Source organism: Pyxicephalus adspersus, chromosome 7, assembly GCF_032062135.1.
Source record: "Pyxicephalus adspersus chromosome 7, UCB_Pads_2.0, whole genome shotgun sequence".
In the NCBI taxonomy this organism is placed as follows: Eukaryota; Metazoa; Chordata; class Amphibia; order Anura; family Pyxicephalidae; genus Pyxicephalus; species Pyxicephalus adspersus.
In genome coordinates, this window is record NC_092864.1 from 48,516,091 (window position 1) to 48,525,992 (window position 9,902).

Consider the following 9,902-nt stretch of genomic DNA (forward strand, 5'->3'; position numbering starts at 1 on the left):
CTGGTCCAGGATTGAAAACATTTGCTAACAAATAGCAAATGACTCTAAAGAAATCCATTCCAGGTTTGCTGGGTCACCCAGCTTCACTGATGAAAGTGTATCCTTTAATAAATCAGGCCCAATGTGAGCAGCACAGGATGATTTGTACAAAATGTGCAGATTGCACAACAAATGGAAGTCTTCTGACAATAGGAGTCTCATACAGATCAGGTGACAAGCCAGTGCATTGCTTTGCCTTTACAAAGATATAGGTATGCTATACTAGATATAAATATTATCTCCAATTTAAGTATAACTAAATATAAAAAGTAAAAAATTGTGAGCAGCAGGTACTTTATTGAAGAGATGACATGCTATGTCTCGTTATATTTTTTTTGCAATGAAGCAGACATACCTGCCTGTTCACAATCTTCTTTATAATGTACATGCACAGCAATGTGTATAAGCTTGCTGCCGGTAATGAATGAACTCTCATGTGCCTGCATGGGCATTATATTTTTCCGGTTGCCCAATCAACATAGCTGAAGTTCCTACACCCAGCAGAAGAGTGGGTGAAGCTGTCAGCATCGCAATAGAAAGAGGACAGGTGAGTTAAGTTAAATCTATGTGAATAGGCAGGTAAGTTTATTTTTGTTGCAGAAGGGACATCACACATCAATAAAGAACCTGCCTGCTCCCAATTTCTATTTTCAGGTTTAGTTCTGCTTTAAATCAGGTGTGGTTTACTATAAATATACGTTATTAATAAACGTTTTACTTTTACTGCAATTATCACTGTGGTTGATTTACTAAATCATGTGCATGGGAAAATCTATATAGTCTAATGCACGTGATTGGGTTGCTAAAGTGAGCACAACTTCATCAGAATAATAACTAATGCAAGACATTTTTAATGTTTTGTGCTTTCATGCAACTTCACAAAAAATCACAAAATTCAACTATTTATTTATTTAATAAAAATTTAGTACAAAGGAAATAAATAGGATAGAACTGCTGTCCTCTATCCCTAAAAACTGAACTCCAAGTAAGTAGCTAAATACACATTGAAATGAATATAAAGGAGCTGTTCTATCTGCAAAGAATTTGTATTTTTTGCTCATCTAGTTTTGAAATTTACACTGCTCTACCACACAGCATAGGTCGGTGGATGTCCTTTCACCACTCCAAGCCTACTGACTGGACAGTGAAAGAGCGGTAGCTGACTGCAGGTCATCTTTCAGAGCATTCCTCTTAATAGCATGTTCCTTTCCAGCACATTTGCAGAAGCACACCAGGTTGGCTCCCCTTTCTGTTTTTCCATCTCCCAGTCTAAGTTCTCCTGTATTGACATGACTGGAAAAAATCCTCCCTTCTAAGCCCTGTACATATATTTGATTTCCGTCACTGGAAACAATGTTTTATGATTGTTTAAAGTGACAAGTGAACGAATAAGCTTTGTACACACAGCAGGAGGAAGATGACTGAGTAGAACCCTGTGGTGCTCTCCTACATAAGAAAGTACAGTGGGCATCCCTGCTCAATCGTTGATCCGCCAGCACAGATTGATGAGCTGTATTGATTGCTGTACACGTTAGATTTTTGCCCAATATGTTTATGACAATTTGTCTTGGGCTACAATTATCTAATGTGTGTGAGTGGCTTTATACTGTGTAAACACGTCAAATTAATCTCAACTAAGACAAATGGTCGTGCTTATCTCAGGCTAAAATCTGGCATATGCAGAGTGGTTCCCCAATGTCGTTCACATTACCCCCTTGGCAGATTAATAAACAACCAATTGATATTGACCACTATGCATGTCAATGGAAGGGCACAGCGGGGTGCCACTGGCTCATCCCCCACTCTCCCCTCTCCATAGAACAGAATAGGCACTGTGTGTACATCTGTCATTGGAAACATTTACATAAAATGATTTCCAGTGACAGAAATTGGATGTGTGTACATACCCTCAGATAGACAGGAAAGATGTCCCCATTGGATGATATTCTGGTGACCACAATGCAGAAACAATTAATCGTAAATATCATACCAAAATATTGAAATGACAACATAGGAGCAAACACAAACTAGTCTTTATCAATAAACTGATCTCTGACAGCCATGGCTTCTACAGGTGAATATTTGCATTCCAGTTTTTGTCTTTTTGTTCCATCACTACCCTTTCCCTAATCCCGGATATAAAATTATACATTTGTATTCTCATCTGCATGTCGCATTAAGCATGTAGCAATAAAATAAAGGCTGTAGCACTGCAATTAACCAGTGCTCAAGAACATGCAAAAAAAAAAGGCTCAAACATAAATATTGTCAGCATGCCAGTTATATGAAATTGCACGCACGTTTAACCATTTTACAAAGAGACAATTTCCTTCACACAGTTCAGTTACTGCACAATGCAGACACCAGGAATCGGAGCATGCTTGTACTAATAACTACCCCAAGTATCAAGAATGAACACCAACATTTGATTGATGAAAGGTATACCCCAATCACCCCTGCAATTTTAATGTATGCCTGGACAAAAAAATTAAAAATCTGTGCAATAGTTCACTTGTCTGAACATTTCCCTATGTTCTGTCTCTGGAAACAGCTGCAAGAAAAGTTCTGCTTCAACTGCATTGGAAAGCAATATTATCAGCCTGGCTTCAAATTTCCCTTGCAAGGCTACAGAACGTCACCCCTTATGTAATGCAGATGAGAGAGGGGATTCTGTAATCCAGAAGGGTAAACGTGGCAGAGCTGACAACACTGGGATTTTCTTGCAACTGAGACAATGGGCCTGATTTATTAAACTTCTCCAAGGCTGGAGAAGATACACTTTTATTAGTGAACCTGGGTGATCCAGAAAACCCAGAATGGACTTCTTAAAAGTAAATTGCTATTTGTTAGCAAATGTTTTCAATCCTGGCACAGCTCCAGGTTTGCTGGATCATGCTGGTTGAAAGTGTATCCTCTCCAGCCTTGGAGAGCTTTAAGAAATCAGGCCCAATATGTAGTCAGCACAATGGGCCTGATTTAATAAAGTTCTCCGAGGCTGGAGAGGAAACACTCTCATCGGTGAAGCTGGGTGATCCAGCAAACCTAGAATGGATTTCTTAAAAGTAATTTGTTAGCAAATGTTATCAATCCTGGACCAGATCATTTTCAGGTTTGATGGATCATCCTGGGCAATCCAGCAAGCCTGGAATGGATTTATTAAAAGTCATTTGTTTGCAGTCCTGGACCAAATACATTCCAGGTTTGCTGGATCACCTAGCTTCACTGACGAAAGTGTATTCTCTCCAGTTGTGGAGAGCTTTAATAAATCAGGCCCAATAAGTTATGAGCTTGTGTATTCCTAGCAGATCAGCAAGTATGTAAGATGTATTTTTATGTTATATTATTAACATTATTATTAGTAGTAGTAATAATATTAAACATGATGTTTATAGCACCAACATATTATGCAGCGCTGTACATTAAATTGAGGAGTTGCATCTGACAAGGGGAGAATACAGCTAGATAACAACATACTCTGCTATTCCTGAAAGGTAAAGAGATGTAGAAGAAGTGTATAAATAGGCGAAATACAAAAATGATATCTATGATGCAGTCTGTTGGTAGCCTTATCATTTTTTTAAATTTCCTATTATAACATTTACTGTAGCTGTATTGTGTTACCTGGTAATCCTGCAGCAGATCTGATATTATTCCAAGCTGTTAAGTAAAAATGGCGTTCCTAGGCCTTGGACAACCATATTACACTTACAGGGGGGGTCCTACAAACGTCAGCTTTAATTTAAATGGCTGATGTGTTTTTTCATAAGAAAATGTAGTTGCTGAAACAACTCAAAAAGTGTTAGCTGGAGTTACACATTCATTTGCCTTTTACATAAAGTCCATTTGTTACACTGGATTTCCAAGTAGTGTTATCAGCTCAGCGTGAGTTCTCTTTTGAGTTCTATAGATCCCATCTAGATTACCCAGTCCCACAGGATGACAACTCTGCTGTTAGAATTCACTGCAGAAAAATAGTGTTGTCACTTTGTTAAAAAAGTAAAAAACTTACAGATGGTACAGATAGATGTTAAAGAAATTTTTGTTTTTCGAGGTAACATTGTTTTAATACACCAGATTATATTTGTCATTCAATATTCCGCTCATAGTTACATTTTAAGATTTTTAAAAAGTCAGTTTGTCAGAAAAGGAATCCCTACAAGCTTGGATATTTTGCAAGAATATAAAGCTACAATGCCTGCATTCTTTTCTGTAATTCCTTTTTGCTGCACACATGGTAATAGTGATGCCGAAGCGTCAGTCACCCTGCTCTGATTTCCCCCATAGCCATGAGCCTCCAGCCTGGCACTATACAAAACCATCAACCATGCCCAGGCGATGTAGAAACACAGCGAATACTTTCACGAAACCGACACGTCTGGCAACAAGACCGCAGAGTCTGTTCCACAATATGTTCAAAACCCTGGTCTCCACATTGTACACGTGCCAATAAAATTCAGCCCACAATACAACATATACATAAGAAAGGGGGTTCAGAGCAGCCAGGCCTGACAAGCCAGCCTCCCCATCTGCAGCTTACTTTTAAAACTGTATGACGACATAAATCTGCAGCTCTTATTTCACATAGTAATGGCTCGCCTCTTCAGTATTACAATACATGTCACTGAGGATTTTCTTACCCACTGCCATATAAATCACCTCTATTGTTTAAGGTACATTGATCAATCTAATGACTTGTAATAGGCTCATAATTGCTGCTAAGGACTTGCTGCAAGCTTGCAATTGAATGTGAAATGCTTTATGATCAGAAGCAATTTAACTTAATCTTGAGATCCAGTGATCATCTGACAGATAAACACACATTCAATTCTTTTCCTGGATTTACTTGTAGAAGAGTCATATAACAGATTTGATCATTAACACAATGATCATACAAGAGCTTCTCTTCTATAACTAATAGCTTGAGAGTAAATATAATTGCAATCACTAAAATCTCACATAAGATTTACCATGTTATTGTAATTCCCAAAAGCTGTTTCAAGTCTTTTAAAATGTGTAGCCTGGTAATCCTGCTATAAAAGTTCTTGTCCAGGCTTTTTTCTTTTTATAGAATTACAACTTACAATTGTCCCCCAATTATACTCCTGTATTGTCATGGTGGGGTCTATTTAAAAAGCAGCAGTATTAAAAATAAATAAATAAACCATGTTATGCTTTAAAAATATGCAATGTGATTGCCAAAGCTGGCAGAGCTAAATAATAAAAAATGGGGGGCAAATAAAAGCTAGAATGTGAGCCTGGTCACATGACTGCCTTTTCTAGTCACCGAGTTCTCCCTGCTGAGTTAATTGGAGAGAATTCTATAGGATATCACAGGCTCCATAACACTGTTTGCATTTTTATGAATGGACTGCAATTTTATATTTTTTTAATTTTTTTTTAACAAACTAGCAGCTATATTTATAACAAAATAAAAAAAAGAAAGATTTCCAAGTCTAATCATCTCATAGTTAGATTTCAAAATCTTTGAAAAGTGCAAGACATGCAAAATCATTAAAAAAGTAAACATATAAAGTTCCAAACTACAAAAACACAGGTCCCTGTTAAATATATATAAACTTTTTTATTTATATATTTTTTTATTTGTATTATGCAATTATGAAAAAAAGTGTATGGATCTTGTCCAAAAACTGTACAGAATTGTTACATTGAACCCAGACTGTGCATAAAGGTATTACCCCAATCATGAAGTTCTATATTATCCAAGTTCTAAATAAATGGAAATCCCTTGGGTAGTTCTTTATATATTGTTATATGTCCTTAGGCTTTGTGTATGACTCCATACATTTCCCAAAAACTGTGCACCATAGTGGACATTATATGCAGAAGTGGATGAATGCATGTATATAAATGATTATTTATTCTAGCGGATATTTCCTTCAAAGTTCCAGCAGAGTCAATTTTTGAGCATTGTTAACCTGTGCCTGTGAATAATTCAAAAAATGTATTTACACTAAAAAATAGAGTCACTGTAAATTGACATTTAGAGCACAGGTATAGATTAATGAAATCTAAATATATCTCAGCCATTTAATAACTAGACCTACACTAAATTTATACAGGAGACCACAGTGCTCAGTGTACAGACCATTTATAAAATGCACGCTGTGGTGTGTAAGGTCATTTAGAGTGCTCTCTGCATAATGCTATTATGGAAGGAACTGTCACATGACTTCAATGGACAATGTCACCACGCTCTCCTGCTCATGGCACTTGTTTTTCCCCATCCATTAATATGAGTAGAACTTAAATTGCTTTGAGATAATTGTTACTTTAATACTGGGGGATTGATTGTCCCATACTCCATGGCTAAAATCTGCCAATGACATTCTACTTTCCTATGACTTTATTGGCCATTAAGGCAGTCTGATTTGATAATGGCAGGACTAAATCATATATATAGTAAAGTATATATATATATATATATATATATATATTTATATATATATTTATATTTAAATATATATATATAAAAAAACGCCGTTTCCCAGGCAATGCCCCAATGGCCACATTCAATTGACTTGCCATTGTCAATGTATTAAAATGACATCTAGTTTTACATATGCTGCACAAATGGCACAGATCAGAAAAAAATGATACAAGGTTATTACTAGTTTTATTTTCCTGCATTAGAACACTGCTTTCTTTCGAGTGGCTGGCTAGCCACATGCTGCTTCCATCTATGTATGCTAATACTGTGACAACTTCTTAGTGCTCAGTGCCAAACTAAATATTTCTACAATATATACTTACACTTTGTAACACAAAATTGAGCAGCTGATGTCTAATTTTTACCTGGCGCTGTAAAGCTGTTTATTATTAATAACTAAAGGATTTAGTTTTTCATCTATTAAACCTCTCTCTCCTAGTATGATTCACTAGCTGAGAAAGTCTGATAACTCCCAGATTGAATATTTTAATATAGTGTATTCATACTGAATTTTTACAGATCTCTATGATATGATGTATAAATATATTGAGATAAGACATATATAGCTTGCTCAATTTATCTCATAAATCAATATGCATCCCAGTGTCAGTGCAATAATTACTAATACACCCTGTCCATATATACTAGATACAAAGTACTTCTTCTAAATTCAGTGCAAAAAAGGATTTTTTTGGAACCAGTCTGTGAAAGTTTTTGTAAATGTATTAACTCTGTCAAGATTGTTGTAAAAAAACCTTTTCAAATAATTGCAGTCATTAAATTCATCAATTGCAGGAGGTGCATTATATACCTTTTCAGTGACAGTGTATGCAAGCATGAGATTACACCAAGGGAAACTGAAATTCATATATACTGTAACTACTGGAGATACAGCATCAGGACAATGTGTATAAGTGCGTGATCCAATGTCTGTTATATACTATGTCTAGTCTGTAGAAGGAGACTTCTATCATCTCTCTAACTATGTAATGTGTGCTTGAAAAAAATGAATACACAATGTAACTCCTAGAGCACATTAGGTGCAAGATGTACATTTTATTTGCTGTTCATTTATCCCATATTGTATCTAAGAGAATTTATATATCTAGTTGTAAATCATCTATTAGTCTGCTTCTAGCATGAATATCTATCTTTCGAGATATCTCAATATATTTGGTGAATACCTATAATGATCATACTCCTATTGTGTGCTGCCCCCCCCCCCCCCACCTCTTAGATTGTAAGCTCTTCTGAGCAGAGTCTTGTCCTCTTCTTGTGTCACTGTCTGTCTGCTGTCTGTCATTTGCACCCCTATTTAATGTACAGCACTGCATAATATGTTGGCGCTATTTATATACTGCTTAAAAATTTTAAAAAAAGTATCTAACCATCTCCACGTTTATCTATCAAGCTTTATATATCTATATATAGGTTTATCTATATATTTATTGTAAATCATCTATCAGTTTGGTTGCATGTATAAATATCTATCTTTTCATATCTGTTTATCTATCTAATCCATCTATCTGTGTTTTTATATCTGTATATTTCTCTATCTGTCTGATTTTATCTGTCTATCCATCTCCATTTTCAGTGAGTATTTATAGTATTTATAGTATCTAAGTAAATTCTTGTAACACATGTAATACAATTTTATTAGTCAATCCATAACATGCAAATAATATTATTAAAGTGTAGGTTAAGCCAGAACCAACCATAGGAGGAATTATACCTCTAATAATCAGTATGAAAAAATCTGAGCGGACATCAAGTATATTTCTCCTTTTACCCCCATCTCTCTCTTTCCCTCTCCTTTACTTCTCTTTCTCTCGCTCTATGCAATATACATCCAGAACACATTCCACCTTGTGACCCCTTTCCCAGTTAGTTCAGGATTGTGATGTGAGGTTGGAGTCCATGCAGAGTGTGGTGCACACATCCCATGATCACAACCCATGCACACACCCCATGCAGTCACCCCATACAATCACCCCATGTACTCATCCAATGCAATCACCCCATGCATGCATCCCATGTACTCACCCCATACAATCACCCCATGTACTGATCCAATGCATGCACCCTATGTACTCATCCCATGCACACATCCTATGTACTCACCCTATGCTATCACCCCATGTACTCATCCCATGCAATCATCCCATGCACACATCCCATGCAATCATCCCATGCACACACCCCATGCACACACCCCATGCACACACCCCATGCCCCTATCCCATGCATCCATTCCACTCGCTGCACCCGGCAGAAACTTGTAGTCATTTACTAAACACTGACATTCAAACTCCCTCCAAACACTGATTGAAGCACAGGGGCTGGCTTCCCTCCTCTAAGGTGTTATTTTATCAGCATCAGTTGATTTGATAATAACTAGTCGATTATATAAAATGTAAATGAAAGTATAATTATAACATATACTGGTGGGAGATGCCCTGCTGCTGGCAAATGGCAGGATGCTATTATTTTTCAGAGATGTGCCTGAGGGTTGGAGATTTGCCTTCTCTGTGTTGTCTGTAGCTGAAGATATTTTACTTATCTGCACATTGGACCTGTTTATTGATTAAACACATCAGACGCCTAATAATACTCAACACACCCTGCGATACAGACAGAGCCGAATCGTCCCATCCACAGCCATAGAAAGCTATGGGGAGCAATTACCGCACTGCTATGGCATCGAGTCAAAGGGACACATAGCAAATAATTACAATTATAAATATAGTAAATAAAATAAGTATATAATATTATTACTATATATATATATTATTCTCAAATATTTGTATTGAATGTATGTTTTGTTATGAATGTGTGTATGTATATATATATATATATTGTAAAGAGATTGTAAATCTACACACATTTTACATTATATGTATATATATAATCATACAGATTTACACACACAGATATGGACACAAAGATAGTATACAAACACACACATACACCACAATTATGATATAAATTATAAATAAAATAAATTTATACTATCACACATACCCATATTATAAAAACACACCTTAAGTATGTGTGATCAATGTATTATATATATATGCAGAGGGAGAGAAATTGATTGATTAAAACTTTGTATCTGTATACCATATATTTACACATATATTACCACATATAGTATACACACACCATATACACAGTATATATATATTAGATACATAATAAGGTAATTTTATATATATAATGTATTATTGTTGTGAATACAGCTCTTACTGTGTGTGTGGCTATGATATGTGGAAATGAATCCAGATTGCTGTATTACATTGCACACATATGATGACACACATGACACATGCTATGCCACCATCACATACATGTAGATTTGCCATGTGTGTGTCCCCCAATCAGACTTCTTTTCGGACTGATGGAGGGACTAATACAA